This window comes from Pteronotus mesoamericanus, unplaced genomic scaffold, assembly GCF_021234165.1.
Source record: "Pteronotus mesoamericanus isolate MK-2021 breed Mesoamerican mustached bat unplaced genomic scaffold, CSHL_Meso_final contig_105, whole genome shotgun sequence".
Classification (NCBI taxonomy): domain Eukaryota; kingdom Metazoa; phylum Chordata; class Mammalia; order Chiroptera; family Mormoopidae; genus Pteronotus; species Pteronotus mesoamericanus.
This window is the reverse complement of record NW_026555006.1, coordinates 18,900,253-18,920,582: the sequence shown is the minus strand read 5'-3', so window position 1 is coordinate 18,920,582 and position 20,330 is coordinate 18,900,253. Positions and strand designations below refer to the sequence as shown.

At 35.8% G+C, this 20,330-nt stretch overlaps 1 pseudogene; it reads left to right on the top strand.

Annotated features, from left to right (window-relative positions):
• Window positions 1-3,447: 3,447 nt before the first annotated feature.
• LOC129069475 (S-adenosylmethionine decarboxylase proenzyme-like) overlaps window positions 3,448-20,330 on the top strand; it is a 29,576-nt pseudogene continuing 12,693 nt past the window's right edge.

The window sequence follows — 20,330 nt, the reverse complement described above, 5'->3', positions numbered from 1 at the left end:
AATATAATGAACTACACAAATAGCTAGGTCTGAAGAAATGACAGGCAATTAAGCTAATCCTTGGACAGCAGATGAAAGAAAATCAAGTGGAGTGGAAGAAAGCAGGTGGTACTCTGAGGAGAGGTGATTAGAAAACAATTCTGGGCGGTCTGGCCTACTTTGAGCTCTAACAATGTAACCATGGTAACCATAACAAATATGATGGGAAGAAAGAAAGGGTGTCAGATAATCTGTGGGACTTTCATACTGGTTGGAAAGCCAGGCTATGTGCCCTCAAGCCGAATGCCAAAATACACAGTCTATAGCTGACTAAGCTTTGAGAAAGAGTTCACTTGTCTCCTAATCATCACAGGCCACATGCTTCAAATATTGAGTAGGAAAAAGTGGGGAGATTTGGACTGTCTGGGAGTGTCCAGAAGAGAAAGCCAGCTGGGCTCCCACAGGCTTGTTTACACACTGGATGCCTGATGGATTTGTTGAGGCTGGACACTGGAAAGGCTGGAAAGGAATATATATAGTTTAATCTCACAACAACAACTCCCTGTTACATGGCTTATGGAACCAGTCAGGTGAGGTTCTAACTGAACCAAAATCAGTAGTGACAAAGGTCCCTGACCTTCCTGCAGCTCATGTGAAAGTTTTAGAACTTACAGACCCAAATCTCTATTTATGTATTCTGATACCTTATGCTACTAAATAGCCTTTTTTAACCTTAAATGATATCAGCCATGAATATTATCGTACTACCAATCAGACCAACAACATCAGTGAGATACTTCTCTTGGCATCAAGTTTATTGGCCCAGGCAGTGATTCTCAAGTGTGGTCTAGGGACCTCAGGAAGTCCTTACTCAGGGGATCTGTAATATCAAAAGCTATTTTAACAATCCTTCTAAGATGATTTTTGTTCCTTTCTCTCATATTCTATCATGGGTGAGCAACATTGGTCTGCAGAGTCCATATGAAGTGTGATGACATAACAAATTGAATGCAGAAGAAATATGAGCGTATACCTGTCTTCTATTAAGCTATCAAAGAGATAGCTTACTGTTAAACAATGCAAAAATGTTAAACAATGACACTATCCTTACTAATTTTTTGGAATATAGTTATTTTCATTCAAAATATTTATGTTGACATCAATTTACATTAACAGGTAATGGGTTTATTATTATTTTCAGATGAAAATTTTCTGAATATTAATTTTTAATATGGGACACAGCATTAGGTATATAACTCATAAAAATATAGATATGTAATATCCATAACATATACCTTGGGTCCTTGATACTTTTTAAGAACATAAAGGTGTCCTGAAGTCAAAAGATTGAGACCCACTGCACTAAGCTATTAAGCTGCCAGTTCCTGCAGGGCTAATTTTATTTTTGACTGGAATTTTCTGGTATTGGCTTGAGGGAAGGTTGCAACTCTATTAGCAAGTTCAAATAGATAGCAGCTGGATTAACATTTGTGAATTTGTGTGTAACTACAAAAGACTCAGAGGAAAACTCATTTTCTAATTTGCTCTGCCCATCCTGAGCTCCAAAACCTTCACTGCAAGTACATTATCCTTTGGAATTTATCTGTTAGCTATAAAACTGTAAAAATACTTGTGAAGATTTTTAGATCTGTGATTTTAAAATAACCAAAATTTTCACTAAAAATGGCTGAAACTGTAGTATAGCATAAAAATTGTATGGGGACAGGTTTCCATACAATTATATTAGGCCAAATTACATATATATCACAACTACAAAGATTATGCAACAGAGTTCTGACAAGGACTTAAATATTTTCTCACTAGAAATACTTAGAAAAGAATGTCATGCAGTGGTGAAGAGTCCAGGACCTAATGTCAGGTAGTGAGTGTGAATACCATGTCCTATACTTTTAACAACATGGCTTTGGGAATTTTAATTAATTTTAATTTTAATTATTTCTCTATGACTTAGTTTCCTCATCTATAGAATGAGAAATAATAGTAATAGTTTCAGTTCACAGAGTAACTTCAAAGTTAAATGAAATAATATGTAATATGTTCAGTATACAGTATTTTGTTTAACCCTCACAGCGCCTTTAAGATGTATGTGCTATTATTTCTTTTTATTTTCCAGGCAGGAAAACTGACAGTTAGAAAAGTTGAGTAGTTTTCCAAAGATCATGTTATTGTAAGTGACAAGGCAGGGAATGGCTTTTGACCGTAACTCCACAAACAGCCATATTATTGTGTTTTCTTAGCAACAAAGGTTAGAAAATTGCCAATGTCTCTTTCTCTTGTGCAGTCTTTAGGCCAATATTTAGCTTTTTGTGAAACACGCACAATCTCAAGTTTCTTGTAAAGCAGGGCAAGAAAATGTCAATGGGCTCATTATAGGAGAGGAAGGAAAGAGGTATTTTACGATTCCCTGAGATACGGACACTGACAACTCCTCTTTTATAGACGTTTTATAGCCACACAGCACACATGTGTTCTACAAGTTTCCTTTAATATGGTCCGCAGTAGGGTTGAGTATTTGTGACAGTTACATGCAAATATTGGTTTATACACGGAGCAATACTTGCTAAGTGACCTTAAGGGAAAAAAAATGACTTCCTTATAAAATGCTCCCACTGAAGCATTCTGGATGAAAGGGCTTGAAGCAGTGCAGGCTCCTCCTCCTCAGGTCAGCAAACTGAGGCCGGATGCCCTAGAGCTAGAATAGTCTGTGCCTTAATATTGTAATGGAGACAGAGTGGTTGTGACTATTGCCCAGATCTTGCTATTTAAGAAGCACTTCTACTTGGAGCAACATTCCATATATATTCACCAAACAAGTTGGGGGTGGGGGGAAGACCCATCAATGTCTTCTTGAAAAACATTTGTTGTAAATTCAAAGCAATAGACTAGGTATTACATAGTTAATAATCTATGTATCTCTTTACATTTTGCAGAGGTGTATAGCCAGAAACTTTCTCCATTTCCTGTCTGGCAATCTAAAATTGTAACTAAATTTTTATATTTAATGTCTGTGGTTACCACTTTTCTCTGAGCTAGATAACAGGAATTGCTTACAACTCAAATCATCTGATATTTCCTGGAGGCACCGTAGCTTTCCGCCTCCATCTGTACTTCAGTTGTAAAGGTGACTGCTGGGTGAGTTAGTGGTGAACCGCACCGGGTCTTGCTTGAAGGAAGAGCTGCAGTTCAGCAATGAATCATGGTCATAACCCACAAGTCAGGCTCTGTTTTAGCTCAGTAAACCATAATTTTGATTTTACCTTTCCACTGGGAAGGAGATAAGAAATTATATCTGTCCAGGCAAAAGTTGGCAGTTTTATATTCCCTTGTTATTATCAAATACATTGATATTTGAAGCTATTATTGTTACAGGGGGATCTAGCAAGATTGCTCAGGAGAGGAGAGGGGCCCCGTGGAGGCGTGGGAGAGCTTGTGTTCCTTCCTTAGGGAATGGAAGGGTCAAGAAGCACTGGAGGCAGCGGGATTGAAACCACGGCCAGCGCAGGAGAGATTTCCCTACCCCCGAGAAAAGGTAAATGAACTAGCATGCCTTTTGTGACAGCAGGAGAAACCTTGCACAGAATTTATATGGGCTGAAAAAGTCACAGAACACATGCACTGTGGAATTTGCCATGATGGTCAAGGAGAAGTGTAGACCTGCCAGTCTAGCCATTATCGGCTAGAAAACCCACTTGCTTCCAGAGCTCATAGGATTTGGGGGCTAAAGATTTAAATGGAGGTGGGCAGAGTCTCGTCCTTTCTGGTTCCTCTCACTCCCTGAGTCGGGGGCCTGAGCTTCCCCGGCCAGCGGGCCCTGAAGACCACGTGGTCTGGCAGTGTTCCAGGGACTGGAAGACCTGGAACTAGAAGCGGCAGAGGAATGGATGACTGGAGCCGCGCTGCCTGGTCCTGCTCAGCTAGGTGCAAGGACACACTGGAGAGCCGATGGCCAGAGGGACAGGATGGTCAGCTGGAGGGCCAGAGCAGAAGAAAGGGCAGCACACACCAAGTAGGACTCCCGTGAGCACTCAGACTCCAGAAAGGTGCCTGAAGCCCGACTGCCACCTGGAACCAGCTAAACCGGCTGGATGATTGTCCTGCAGCCACCTGCATTTCCCAAAGGGTGGTGTTTTAAATGGGAGAAGGAATTCCAGGCACAGCCTGGAATTAATCTGGTAAATGGTGGCAGGGTTATTTTTCTTTTGAGTGTTTTAGAGGGAATAGGCTCTGAGGCAGAAGTCTGCTATTCTTCCAAAATTGTGTAGCCTTTGTATAAATGACCCCAATCTTTTTCACCAAACCTCTGCTTCCAGAGTTTGCCTATTGGGCAGCAAGGGGTAGAACCCCACTTGCTATTTGATCACATTATGTGTCTTTTTCTTATTCAAGTTATTTATGCTATTTAAATTGCGCTGAAGTTTTTCATGGATTAGAAAAGCACAGCTGCAATAAGCTCCAACTTCAGTTTTCCCTCTTACATTCTGAGGGAAGCACAGGTCAGGACCAGGGAAATAACAGGTTGATGCTCTGCATTTCTATAGCACCTTTACTCCAGAGTAGAAAAGGGCCATGTATCTCTCTACAACTTCATTGTTAGAAGTAAGAGAAATAAGACATCATGGTTTTTCTAAGATTAGAATCCAAATTATGACTTCACACTCTCTAGCTCAATACAGATATTTCTTCCAGAGGAAAAATAATTATCAAGATATTTTATTATTTTTTTAAAATTTTAATTGCACTTTATGTTTTATTATTTTTTAAGATTTTTAAATCATGTTTATTCTATCACAGTTGTCTCAATTTGCCCCCTTTACCCCCTCCACCCACCTCCCCCACACCCCGCTCCCACAGTCAATTCCCACTCTGTTGTCCATGTCCATGGGTCATTCATACATGTTCTTTGGCTAGTCCCTTCCCCTTCTTTCCACCATTGTCCTCTTTCCCCATCCTTTCTGGTCACTTTCAGTCTGCTCCATGTTTCCATGCCTGTGGTTTATTTAGTTCATTAGTCTATTTTGCTGAACAGACTCCACTTATAGGTGAGATCATATGGTATTTGTCTTTCACCAACAGGCTTATTTCCTTTAGCATAATATTTTCCAGTTCCATCTATGTTATCGCAAAAGGTAGGAGTTCCATCTCCTTCCTTCCTTCCTTTCTTCCTTCCTTCCTTCCTTCCTTCCTTCCTTCCTTTCTTTCTTTATTTCTTCTTCCTTTTTAAAATGCAGATTGGTTTTATTTATTTTTTTAAATGTCAAAGTCAATTATAAAATATTAAAAAACTTAAAACCATTATAAAGTCTCAGCAATTAAAACAACATGACACCAGCACAGAAATAATCAAGTAGATCAATGAAATATAATGAGCATTCTAGAAACTAACATATACATCTGACTAACAATGTAATATATGATTAAATTGATATTTCAGATCCATGGGGAAAATAAGGCTTATTCAACATATATATATGCATACACACACACACACACACACTAAGATAGATAGATAGATAGATATACAATTTTTACTTTCAAGATTCTATTTACTTCAAAATTTTATTTCATATATATACATATATATATATATATACACTTTCAAGATTTTCAAGATTCCATTTACTTCAAAATGTTTTATTGCAGCCAAAACAATGGGATTGACTGTACTTAATAAACTATACATATATACAAATATTTTTTAAGTGCTGGAAACAGCTTAAGTGCCCATCAGTAAATGAGTGAATCAAAAAACTGATACATTTACACAATGGAGTACTATGCAGCAGAAAAAAGAAGGAACTTTTACCTTTCGCCGCAGCATGGATGGAACTGGAGAGCATTATGCTAAGTGAAATAAGCCAGGCAGTGAAAGACGAATACCATATAATCTCACCTATAAGTGGAACCTAATGAACAAAACAAGCAAGTGCTCAAAACAGAACTAGAAACATGGAAATAACAAACTGACAGTAACCAGAGGGGAAGAGGGAAGATGATAACAGGGGAAATAAGGGGAAGGGTCAAGTCAAGGAACACGTACACAGGACCCAAGGACAAAGACAACAGGTGTGGAGGGAGGATTGAATGTGGGAAGTAGGATAGGTTGGAAAGGGGAGAGTAATGAGGGAAAATGGGGACAACTGTAGTTGAACAACAATAATTTTTAAAAAAATAAAATCTATTTTGGTACATAAGGTTAAAATTAAAGTGGCATGCATTAGTAACATAACTCAACATCCTTAATTTGACCTAAGTGTGGCACATTTTCTTGCTTTTCTGTATTCTGCTAAATCTAAACTGCTTTATAAAACTGATATGCTATAATTTAGCTTTATTCCTTTTGCTTACACTCTGATTCCAAACAAATATTTTCATAACCTTTTTCTATGTCAGGGTTCATTTTATCATAAATATCATTGATGGGGACCACCAGCTCCTAATAAATCTGTTCCATTTTCTTCATAATCTGTGGGAAAGTCTTCTCTTTCAAGTAACTTGATATTACTTGAAAGAAATTACTATGATTAATTAAAATAAATTAGTAATTGTCTTAAATAAACCTCCCCTTCACTAAAGTCCCAGAAGTTTCCCTTTTAAGACCATCCCAGTGCATGGTAGTCTTATCCAAATGGTTCTGGCTTTGAATCTCACAAAAGTCCTAACAGGAAGGAAATAAAAAAAGAAGGGAAATAAAGATCAAACATCAATTTATAAATAAGTATCTCCTCAGCTAAAATTTCTTTGGGGTTCTCAGGCAGCTGAAAGAACAAAAAATCGTGGGCTTAGCTTACAAATTCAAAGACGTCAACATCTCCTCTGTATGGCTTTGTTAGTGGAACTTCAGCTCTACCATCACCATTAGCATTTATTTTTAACCCACATTTTGTCAGGTACTGACTGTTTCCTGACATGTATGGAAATATGGAGTCAGCTGGGAACATTTCCCAAGTCCTCTCACTCAGATTTCCCATAGGATCTGGGAAGCTTACAGCAGTAACCTTGGGCTTTACTCTGAGCCTAAATATTCTGCTGAGAACCACAGTTCTGTTTACCTCAAGTAAAGGAAACTCTTTCTCAAGACCTAAAGCTGGCAGCTGATAGAGACTATGCTCTCACACATCATGTCCTGTCACTTCTTGTTAGTAGAAAAGATTTTAGAAAAGTATAAACACAGATTCAGATTCCTTACTATACGATATGGGAACATTTCTTCTTGTATAAAATTAGTAATAATAATACTTGCAGATATGTTGTGAGATTAAAATAGGAACATTGTTTATATGCACCTATCAAAATGCCTGACATTGAGCATGTTCCAAATATGTGACATACACTATCTCTAAGTGACTAAAGGAGGTACCAAGTTTACTATCATTTTGTTATTGATGTCTTCTGTATCCAGCTTTTATTAAACCAGTGCATCATCCCTCTATAAAAACAAAATAATCACTCTATTTTAGAGACAACTGAGAAGTCTCAACCATGACAGAGTCCAGAATTGAAATGTATTGGTTTTCATCTGAACATTCTAAAGTGGCCAACTTAAATGGAAATGCTTGTCTTTCTTCAACAGATATCTCAGTTCCCTTACACTTTTATTAAATTAGGAATGCATCATTTTTATCTTCTCTGTAGCAAAAATGGAAAGTTTAGTAACCCCATCAAAATTACTTCTGGACATGTTTTCTGTATTTCCAACTCATCCTTCATGGGTTTAACTGATCTGAAATCAAAAGCTCAAAACAAAATATAGTTTTTTTCAAGGCTACAAAATCCAACAAAGGTTTTTTCTAAATGTGATAAATCTAACTGTATGCTGCCTCTCTGGAATCAATCTGACAGTAACCAAAAACAGACTGAGAGAGAACTAGATTGCATAAGAGGAAAAAACATGAACAAACCTTCATACTTCTTTATTTCTCTCTTCCCTTTTGAAGATCTGCCAATGAATGAAATAAATGAGTCAGTGTCTTCACAGTACAGCTCACATTGTCATTTATAATGACTATGTCTGACAACCTTTGATTCAACAGGATTTGTTGAAAAAAGGGGCTAGTTGTATAAGATGCCTTACTCGATTCTTCAAGTCATTTAATATAAATAAAACAACAACAGCAAATGGAATTAAGTTTCCATATGTTTGGGGGATTAAATAAATAATTCACTTCAGAAAAAGAGTCATCCACCTTCCTTTAACATCTTTAATATTTCATACCTAAATTCCACAGTCAACACTGCAGGCATGTGCTACTTCTGCTGGGAATGTTTCTGTAACATTGAGATTTTCTCTCACCACATGACTCTTATGAAAAGCATTAGACAGAATGGAACATCGCAATGACTCGCCTCTACTTTCTCTATACTAATTTCTATCCTGTGCCATATTTCCAGATTCTTTTTATAATACACAAGTTTGGTAAGCCTCTATCATGTAACCATACTTGTAACAAGGCTTCCAGTCTACAGCATTCCAACACTCACCCCTGCAATACTTCAGTATACAACCCTTCAGTTCAACCTAATTGGCCTCCTCACTGCTACCCAATTATTCATAAGTATGTATCATGATTTATGCTATGGCCAGTCCTTATAACTAAAATACATTGTCTTTATTCTCTTCTTTTACAATAAAGATTTTTGAGATATGGGAGAAGCTGTTCAGTAATGTCTTTCGTTAGATATACTTATTTGGGATTAATATTCTAAAGAAATGGTGAAGTAGGCAGCTCCAAGCCCTAATATCCTTAAAACCATCAAAAGGTAAGCAGAAGCCATCAAAAGCAAATTTGTCATAATTCTAGAAAACAGTCAAAGTTTTATAGCAAACCAGCAAATGCTGAACCAATAAAAAGTCAACTGTAAAAGAGTAGGAAAGCTTGCAGCATTGTTACTTGCCCTTGCTCCAACTCCTGCCCACTGTGACAGCAGGCTTGAAGTGGTGGCAGCTTGTATTCCCAGGATAGGACCTTGGTTTCTGACTGAGAGTAGAGCAGACCTTTCTTGTAAATTATTGTGTAGATTTTGTTTCACATGTCTGAGGGCTATGTGAAAGACTGACACAAAGCACCCATTTCTGTTTTGCCTATTTCAGAACTCAGTCTTCAAAAGCAGAGGTCATCCCTTGAAAATGCTGCAGGGAAAACTAACAATGTGCAGACACCTAGCACAAAAGAATACAGTACAGATATACAATTGTCGCCTAAAGCCCAGGAGGTATAGCTAGGGGAAATTTAGTGAGAAATTAGGATATTGAGAAGAAGTGTTTAGGTTATCAGATATATGAAAAGATGTTCAACTTCACTAGCTACTGGGGAAATGCAAACCAAAACTACAATGAGATACCACCTCACACCTGTTAGAATGGCTATTACCAACAAGACAGATAGTAACAAGTGTTGGAGAGGTTGTTGAGAAAAGGAATCTTCATTCACTGCTGGTGGGAATGTAAACTGGTACAGCCACTATGGAACACAGTATGGAGACTCCTCAAAAAACTAAAAATAGAGTTACCATATGACTCAGCAATCTCCCTTCTGGGTACCTACCTGAAAAACTCAAAAGCATGTATTCACAATGATATATGTGCCCCAATGTTCACTGCACCATTTTTCATGGCCAAGACATGGAGACAACCAAAGTGTCCCACAAAAGAGGATTGGATAAAGAAGATATGATACATATATACTATGGAATCCTAATCAGCCATAAGAAAATATGAAATACTGCCATTTGCAACAACATGAATGGACCTTGAGAATATTATACTAAGCAAAAATAAGTCAGTCAGAAAAAGTAAAGAACCATACATTTTCACACATAGGTGAATTATAAAACTAAAACTCATAGACAGACAACAGTATGGTAGTTACCAGAGGAAGGGAGTCAGAGTAGTAAAGGGTAAAGAGGACCAAATATATGGCGACAGAAGATGATTTGACTTTTGGTGGTGGGCAATATATAGACAGTGCAATACGTAGACCATATAGCATAGAAATGTACACTTGAAATCTATATGACCCTATTAACCAATGTCACCTCAATAAATTTAATAAAATAAAAAAATGGAAAATTTTAAAAGTCATGTACTTTCTCAGGGTGAGACACATGCTCAGAAAAGACTCCAAGCTATCAGTCTGGACTAATCCCTAGGCTCACTGAAAGCCTGCCTAGTTACTGGGGTGCCCCAGCACAGACTCAGCCTGCATAAGCTAGAAGAGTGGTTTTCTTGTTGCTTTGTCTTTTATTTCTTAGCATTCAAGGACATCTCTGTCAAAAGATTAGGACACAGACTAAAGGAACAGAGACTTTACTTACCAACAGGGAGGAATATAATCTTTACAAAACAGTTTGAAAAATTCACTGAACAAATGGACTGCTCTAGCTTTCAACAATCAAAAAAAAAAAGCAAACAAACTCTGAGAATGGGGAGAATCTGACTTCCAGAGTAACTACATTACAATATTCAAATGTCACCTTTTAACAAAAAATATGAAACATAAAAGAAACAAGAAAGTAGGACTCACTCAGAGGCAAATAATTTATTGACAGAAATCATTCTCAGGAAGCCCAGATCAGATGTCAACATTACTAGAAAAGACTTTAAAATAACTGTCTTAAATATGCTCAAAGAGCTAAAGAAAAACACGGAGAAGTAACTAAAGGAAAGTAAGAAAGTGATATATGAATAAAATGAGAATATCGTGAAGACGTAAATTATGAAAAGGAACCAGACTGAAATGTTAGAGATGAAAAGTACAATAACTGAAAATGAAAAGTCTAGTGGAGAGGTTTAAAAGCGTAATGAACAGGCAGAAGAAAGCATCACAAAACTTGAATTTAGACAAGTGAAATTATTACGTCTTGGGAGCAGTAAGAAAAAAAGAATAAGAAAAAGTAAACAGAGCTTAATGGACACATAGGATGCCATCAAACAGACCAACATACCCATTAAGCAGGTTCCAGGAGGAAAAGAGAAAGTGGCAGAAAAAAATATTTGAAGAAACAATGGCTGAAAACTTCACTAATTTGATGACATAAATTGACAAAGAAATAAACTAGGTCTTTAGATTAGTGTTGTCAATATATTTTTGGACACAAATACAGTCATGCATCATGTAATGACAGGGGTGTATTCTGAGAAATGCATTATTAGATGATTCTGTTTTTGTGCAAAACATTTTTGGAAATTCTAGATAAGGTATGACAATATTCCAGTTCATCTTGTTATTCATACTTTTTAATGCATATAATCTGTTTACTCAACCTGATTAAAAGTCCCTAAAGAGTAACAATTGCTTTGTCTCATGGAGTGGCTAGACATGATTACAGAATTCATGACATGGAATGAATCACAACCATTAAACTGGGGGACAGATCTTGCTGCAAGATGAACAGAGAATTCAAAAATAAGATAGCAGCAAAGAAACAGTAGTTAGCATGGATAGGGTCATAAATTGCAAGTGAATGTCTTATTCATGGTCAGAGTAAAGTGAAAGGAAAATGTGAAGCAAAACTCAGAATCCCCAGATTTCAGGAAAGCAGCTGATATCAAGAAAATATAGTAGCAGGGTGTAAGGAACCCATTATGGTTCAGGGTCATAAATACCGTTTTTCATAGCTTAGGGCAATAAAGAGTAATGGAGGTAGAGAGAAGTAAGATACTGATCATGCAGTTTCTGGGGAAGTTACCAAGACCTAGACTGTAGCCTCATGTCAAAATCTCAGTAATAAAATAAGAGCAAAACAAACTTATTCAACAGCAAGAGTATCTTGATTTTGAGCCTCAGAATCATGAAATTAAGCTCCTTAAAAGTTTTCAGTCTAACTTTCAGGGTGTTCCCTGAAAAGTAATGAGAATAAGCCTGTACATTTAGAGTTCTTGTTGTGATGGCAACAGGTATGTAGCACTAAGCAACCACTTGGGTCATACAGGAACTTTTGCTCTTTAAAGTCATCTAGAGTATTTAATAGCTCACTAAATAAATATGAGATAAAAAAAGTGATCTGGACCCTGTGTGGCTAAGCCCACTTTGAAAATTCTAATTAGAAAGCTCTGCAGCTTCTTAATATTACTTTTTGACACCGTTATGAGAAAACAGAATAGAGGAGACAGTTTTTTTGTTATCAAAAGTGTATAACTTCACTCTAAAATAACATTTAAAAGTATGTTTTTTATATGCATTCAGGTTTAAGAGCCTGCTAAAAATAGATCCTTCTGATTTTCATAAACAGATGGCATTTTTATAGAAAAAAAATAAACCTCAAGTAAGTGCAAAACAAAAAATAATCTCTGTGTAGCACAATTTCTCTATAAAACTTATAGGATTTTATGACTAGAATTTTAGCCTAGCTTAATACATTTTTAAAAGTTTAAATGGAAATTAAGGAAATAGACAAGATGTTAGAAGTATTGTAAAAATATATGAGACATAAACTTTCCCATCAAGGTACATAAAATCTTAATAAGAAAATAAAGCATGAAAAACACATGTATCCCAAAGCTACAAAATAAGTTGCATATCTTAGACAATTTCATCATTTCATCTCTTTCTGGCCATGTTAATGGGGTTATCTGGGCTCTCCCTAAAGTTTATTTACATATAGGGGAACTTGATAAGAAATGAAAATGATGAATCACTTTAAGATCGCCAGTCACAGGACTTCTTTATAAATATGGTAGTTTAAACACAACTATTTCCTTTGGCTCCCTCTCCAAAATCCACTAAAATAACAATAGCATGCTTAGGTTTAAGATATAAACACACAAAATCAGAGAAAATGGGAGACAAGCCTACAATAACAAATGTATGGAAGCTGACACCATATCTGAAAAGGAAAACATGAGAAACACTACAAAATAACCTGATTTACAATTCAAAATGTCCCCCAGGTTTTATAAACTGTTGGCACAGGAAAGTGGAGAGAAAACACCTAAAATGAGAGGATTTTTGAAAATTGGCTTGGAGAAGGTAGATCCTTTCTGTTTCTTGACTCTGATCATCTAAGCGACTGTATTTCACTCTCACAGAATCCTGGAGGAATTTTTTGTGTTGGGGGGGATGATCTTTGAATTAGAATATCATAACAAGAACAGAAGAAATGAGCAAATAGATATAAACTGGATGCTGAACTTCTGGCCTCTTTCTCTCACTTGAATGTTGGAAACAAGACATTTAACTTCCAAACATAATCTGGAAACTACCTAAGATAGAGATTTAACCAGGACAACAGAGAACTCCCCTGTACTCCCTCACCAGGCTACCACCAAAAAAACAATCAATAGCAGCTGGCTACTAGAGGAGGGACAAGAGAATGGACAGAAATGAGGGAAGCACTAAAACTTACAGTAAAGCAGGAAAGTTGAGATAAAGGCTCTGAAAAACCACCCCCATGATAAGAACAAGGTCATGGTAAAGAACTTCAAAGCTGTTGGTTTACTGCACAGAACCATGGCAATAATAAAACACAAACTTAATTAATATACTGACTATACAGACTCAATATCCCACACAAATGGCCCTGGCAGTAGGAAGAGTGTGCCCATTGCCAGTCATGAATACTAGTAACCTCAGTCTCTGCTCCTCTACGCATTATGTTCAATAATCAATAAGAAATTTTGAGAAGCACAAAAGGCTAAGAAAAATAATCAATTGTTAAGTTAAATCAATAGAATGAGACTCAGCGATAACCTATATAACATATCTATTAGAGAGGGAATTTAAAATAACTATGATTAATATGTTATCTAATGGGAAGAGTGGGCAACATGCATGAATAAGAAATTTCAGCATGAGTAGAGAGGAAATATAAAGGATAATAAAAAAATCAAGTAGAAATGCTATGGGAAAAATATGACAGTTACAGAGATTAAGAATGCCTTCAATTGGCTTATCAATAGACTTAACAAAACCAAGGATATCACTAGATATCACTCAAACTAACACACACACACACACACACACACACACACACACACAGAAATACACAGAGAAAGAGATAGAAAGAGAAAGCAGAACAGAGCATCTAAGAAGTTCTGGAACACTATCACAGAGCCTAACATATGTGTAGTGGTAATTCCAGCAGGAGACAGAGAAAGAGAGAGAGAAAAGCATTGAAGAAATACTTGAAGATAAAATGGCTGAAAATTCTTCAAAAAGATTAAAGATATAAAACCACATGTTCTGGAAGCTCATGAAAAGCCCAAAAAGGATTTTAAAAATTAATAAAATAAAATTAACACACCTAACATATGATACTCAAAATGCTGAGCACAAAAGATATTGAGTAAATATTAAAATTATCCAGAGAAAAGGCCACATTACATAGAAAAAAACAAAGATAAGAAATGCACCAAATATCTTGATAGAAACTTTGCTTGCCATATGAAAATAGTTTGACATTTTTAAAGTGCTAAAAGAAAACAAACTGTCAACCATATATCTCATGACACTATCATTCAAAAATGATGAAAAAATAAACAGGTTTTCTAACAAACAAAAACAAAGAGAATTCATTAATGGCAGATATAAACTATGAGAAATGTGAAATGAAATTTCTTAAGAAAAATAATTATGACACCAGACAGACTTTGATCTATACAAATAAATAAGGAACCCAGGAAATGGTCAAAATAAAGATCAACTTAAAAAGACATGTTTTCAATCTCTCTAAAATTATTGACTCTCTAAAGTAAAAAAACAAACAAAAAACAAATACGCAGTGTGTTGTAGGCTTATAACATATATAAAATTAAAATAGATATGACAATAGCACAAAAGGTGGACAGCAAATATTGTGAGTATACTGTTATGTGTTCTTATACTGAGTATAAAGAGGAATAGTATTTACTTGAAGGTAGACTGTGACTAAAGATACGAAGTCTGTCCAGAAGGTATCCAGCCATGTAATATGAAAAATAGGGATATTTTTTGAAGAAGATACACCATTCAAGAAACATTGTACAAAGGACAATGACACCTCTGTCCCCTTTGAAGTAGGCACCATGAGACCTCATACAGTTCTCTGTATTGCCATCATCTGCCTTGTCGTATTTTCCTGAATCTCATCAATGGTCTGAAATCTCTCCCCTTTCAAAGACAACTTTAGTTTTGGGAAAAGCCAGACGTCAACAGAGCACCAAATCTGAGCAGTAGTAGGGAGAAATGAGTTACCTGTGTGATTTGATATTTCACAAAAAAAATCTCTGTACCAGATGGATTCATGAGCAGCAGTGTTTTTGTGATGAAGTTACCAATCACCCGTTGCCCATAGCTGCAGATTTCTGAATGATCTGAATAGTTTCTGCAAAGTAATATTCAAGCTTAATGCAAAATTTGATACAGATTCATTGCTCTACTCATTCAGTCATTTTGAATATGACAGTCACACAGTATGCATGTTCACTCAATGGCATCTACTGCCCCCATTGACTAGTACAATGAAGTCATTATTGTTCATACATGTGCATTTCAGTCCTCTCTCTGGCTGCCAGGTTACATCGATGTCACACAAACTGTTCTCATTATATTAACAATGGCTGGACTTTTTCTGAATAGACCTCATGTATTTGGGGATGGGCAAAAGTAGGTTTATAGTTGTAAGTACATGAACAGTTTATTATTGTGTTATTATTTATTAATTATTGTATTATTTTCCTTACAAACAACTGTGAACTTATTTTGCACACCCCTATATAATAAACCTAAAAGTAATCATTACAATAAATTAAAATAAGAAGGTAAATAAATCAATATTGAAGAAAAATTTTAAATAATCTTTAAAAACATGGAACTCAAATATAAGCCAAACAGAAAAAAACAAAAATAGATGAAAATCTAGCAGCATAGTAGATCCTAATGACACCATAACAATACTTTCTATACATATATTCTAAACACAAAAACTAAAACCAGACATTGTACGATTGTATTAAAAATAAAAATAAACCGGCTGTATACAAAGGAACCCAGTGTTAAATATATTTAGGTTACAAGATAAAACATATTAAAAATATAGCATTCACACATGAACCAAAAGAAAGCAAGAGTAACTATATTAATGTCAATGTACAAACCAGAGGAAAGAATATTACTAAGGGTAAAGGGAAGTATAACAATGATAAAGTGCTCAGTTCACCAAAAAGTCATTAATTCTATATTTATGTACCTAAAAATAGAGTTTCAAACTATGTGACTCAAAGACTGATAGAATGAAATAAGAAATAGAGAAATTGATGTTTATAGCTGAAAACATCAGTAGTTCTCTTTAAATAACTGATAAAATAGGAAGATGAAAAAAATCAGAACATCTATGGAACATCTGAATAACACTAAAAATTAAGCATACTTAACTACCATTCATAGAATTTACCATGCAAAAGCAACAGAATATACATTCTTTTCAAGTACACATAGAATATTCACCATGGTAGACCATATCGGAGGAATAAATAAAATCTCAATAAATTTTGAAGAATTTAAATTGTACAAAATATATTTTCTGATCATAATAGAATTAAACTAAAAATAAATAACAGAAAGATATCAGGAAATCTCCCAAATTCTTGGAAATTGAACAGCATTCATCTAAATAGGCCACACATTATAGAAGAAGTCACAAAGGAAACTAAAGAATATTTTGAAATGAATGAAAATTTTAAAAATCAATAATTACAGTTGTGGGTTGTAACTAAAGCAGTTCTTGGTAGAAGTTTATAGTATTATATTCTTATATTAAAAACAAGAGTCTGAATTCAATAATATATGCTTTCATCTATGAAACCAGAAAAAGAAGAGTAAAAATAAACCTAAGTCAAGCAAAAGAAAATTAATAATCAAGATTAGAAATAAGTAAAATTAAAGATAAAAAAGTAAGGAAAGTTAATGTAACCAAACTTTGATTCTTATAAAAGATGAAGAAAACTTTTTATATTTTCTGACTGACCATAAAAAGCATAAAACAAAAATTCTACTGGCATTCGTTGCCCTTGTATTTTTGCTTAATCTTACTTGAGTGATTTTATGTGCCTTAGAACCAAATATAATTAACCAGAATAGGGATGAATACAATATAACCAACCCTGGAAAGACACAATTCTATCAAAATGTGAGACCTCATCTCTGTTGAAACAATTTACAAAGACTACATATTTGATTAACTTTATTTATTTCATTTAAAACAATATTCAATCTTCACTTGGAAAATGTGTAAATACAAATATACTTCTTGATGAAATCATATTACATTTTTAATCAATCCTAAAACAGGTAATACTGTTGGTAGTGAAACACCACTGGAATGTTATCAGTGAATGGACCTCAATTTAGCAACCTCAGTACTTGAGTTCTGGCTAAGAAAGAATTCAGAGTCAAGACCCAAACCATAAGGAAAAAGTTTATTTAGAAAGCCATAGAAGAAGGAGTGAGTCATACAAGAAATGCGCTCAGGAAAGAAGAGGTTATTAGCAAGAAAAAGGTGCCTGGGGGAAGAGGGTGAGGAAAGGCACTGGCCTGTGTGTGCATGTGTGCATGTGTGAGAGAGAGAGGGAGAGAGGGATTTTAAGGGCGGGGTTTATGTCCTTTGGGCATCGTTAGTCTCCACAGCTGGTCCTGATGTCAGCCATGGCTTTGTCTGGTTTTGTTCTCAGGTTCTGCTGCTTTTCTAGGCCTGGAGTTGAAACACGACTGAGGCTGTGATGCTTACAGGACTTACTTTGCAAGGGCTTGTATGGGAGTCATATGAAGCTATTCTCTGGCCCTTGTTTCTCCTCCAAAGGCATCTAAAACCACATAAGTTGCAACATACCAGGTGAGGAAAGGTCAGGGGAACTTCCCAATGACATGGCCAGGCATATGGAAGGTCAGAGGGGTCTAAACTGCATGACCAGCAATATGCTAGGGAGGAAAAGTCACCCTCAGGGCAAGGTCCCTGTTTTCCCAGCTGGTGGATACCTGGTGCTCTCTGCCCTGGTGGCCCTCTGTACCTGGCCCATCGTCCTTGCTCTGCTCATGCCTGTCTAACTGCCCACCACAATACTTCTAGGGGACTTGGTTCTATTAACATCATTGAAGATTCATTTTCATTTTCACTGAGGGATTTTACTCCTCTCACCCATATCTCCTGGTTATAATTGAAATTGAAGAGGCCATTACCTTTATTTCATAAACTCTGCAGGCAAAACTAATTTTATATAGCAATGTGTATTTCTTCAATTTAGAGAATTATAATTTTTAAAATTATTTAACTAGTCTAGAGACAAAATACCTAATAAAATAAAATAAAAATAAGTCTCGTATTTGGCAATAATAGGAGCAGTGAAAATAATCCTAATACCAGTCAGGCACCAAGATGTGAGAGTCTTTGTACCATGTCTTAGCAAAGAACATAAATAGTTTTAAAAAACAGTATTTTATAAATTAGAGATATCAATCCATGTAAGTAGAGAAAAATGCTTCTTGTAGATAAAATCAATGTGAAAGGTAGGAAAAGATTTGTTCAGAGAACAGAGACAATTTTAGTAGGTGCTTCTGGAGTAAAAAAATGCGTAGGAAAAAATAGTTGAACCAAGAGATAAAACTAAAAAAAAAAAAGTAGCTTATAATCATTAAATGCTAACCTAAAGTTTTGAACAATATTCTGTAATAAAGAGAGCTCATGTTTATTTATTCAATTCCCTTATGTCAGGCATTGTAATTAATCATTTCAATAATCTCATGAAATAAAGACTATTACTTTAATGTGAACATAATCAGTTTTATAGAGGGAGTGTAATTCGCCCAAGATAGAGCTAGAATTACAACCCAAGGATCTGTGACTCTAAAGTGCATGTTCTTATCCATTCTAATATATTTCCAAATATCTCCTAATGCATCCAGTTAAACAGAATTAGAAAACTGGAAATTCCAGCTACTTACCTAAGGGCCTCTAGGATGGTTAAATTTTATGCCAATTTGAGGGCACCCCAGAGTATCCATATTAAATGTTATTTCTGGGTGCGTCTGTAAGGCTGTTTCTGGATGAGATTAATAATTGAATTGGTAGACTCAGTACATTGCTCTCTCCAATGTGAGCAGGCATCATTCAATCTCTTGAGAGCCTGAATACAACAAAAGGTGGAAAAAGAAAAAATCCATCCCTTTTTCTTCTGCCAGTCTGATTGAAGTAAAACATCTCATCTCACCTTTTCTTACTCTTGCGCTGGGATTTGTGCCTTCAGCTCCCTTGGTTCTCACTCCTTAAACAGAATTACAATACCCGTTTTTTTAGGTGTCCAGATGGCAGATGGCAAGGAGTGGGATTTCTTGCCTCTATCACCATGTGAGGGAGTTCTTCCTCATAATAAATTCTCTTTCTCTCTCATTCATTCTCTCTTTCTTTTTCTCCCTCCACACCTTCCTTCCCCTCTGTATACACACATCCTGTTGCTTCTCTCACTCTGGAGAACCCTGGCTAATACAACCTCTTTATCCACTTGCCCCTATTTTAAATAAATTTGAAACAATAGCCTCATGAAGAAAGGCACTATCCTTAATTCTGTTTCTTTTTGACATTCACTCTTATAGACTATATGTTTATATTTAAATAGAAATGTACATTTGAGCGCTATAAAGTCTTATTAACCAATGTCACCCCAATAACTTTAATTTAAAAAGTGATTTTTGAGAAAGATCTAGCACCTCACTATTATCTCCTTTGAGACTATAGTAACTTAAAATTTCTAGCCTTTGCTTGGGAATATACTAACATTAAACCAATATTTCCACTATTGCAAAACTCCAAATTGAGAAGTAGTCAATTTAAATTTCAGGCCACTGGTTCAGAGAACCTCCCTTAGAACAACTGTGTATGTATCCCTGCCCGGTGTGGCTCCATTGGTTGGGTGTCACCCCACACACCAAAACATTGCCAGTTCGATTCCTGGTCATGAGACCAGCATGATGTCCAGAGTGAGGGATGGGCCAAGGGAAAGCCCCAAGGCCTTTCAGGAGGAGCTGCATTCCCCTGGGGCGTGACAACAGATTTCCCCACCCCCAGCAGAGATGGCACAAGAGGATGAAAAATGCTAAAATGTTTAAGAAGGTCCTTCAATAAAATTCAGTACTTACCCATAATAAAACATCTCAGGAATCTAGGGGGAAAAGTATTTTTAACCTGATAAAAAATATCTCCAAAAATATAAAATAAATGTCATATTTTATGGTAAAAGTTAGTAGAGCTGCAAGATAAGAATGCTCTTCACACTATCACTACTAAACTTTGAAATGGAAGCTGTAGCCAGAATGAGACAAAAAAATATATAAGCTTTAGAAAGCAAAGAAACAAATTATTCTTTGAAG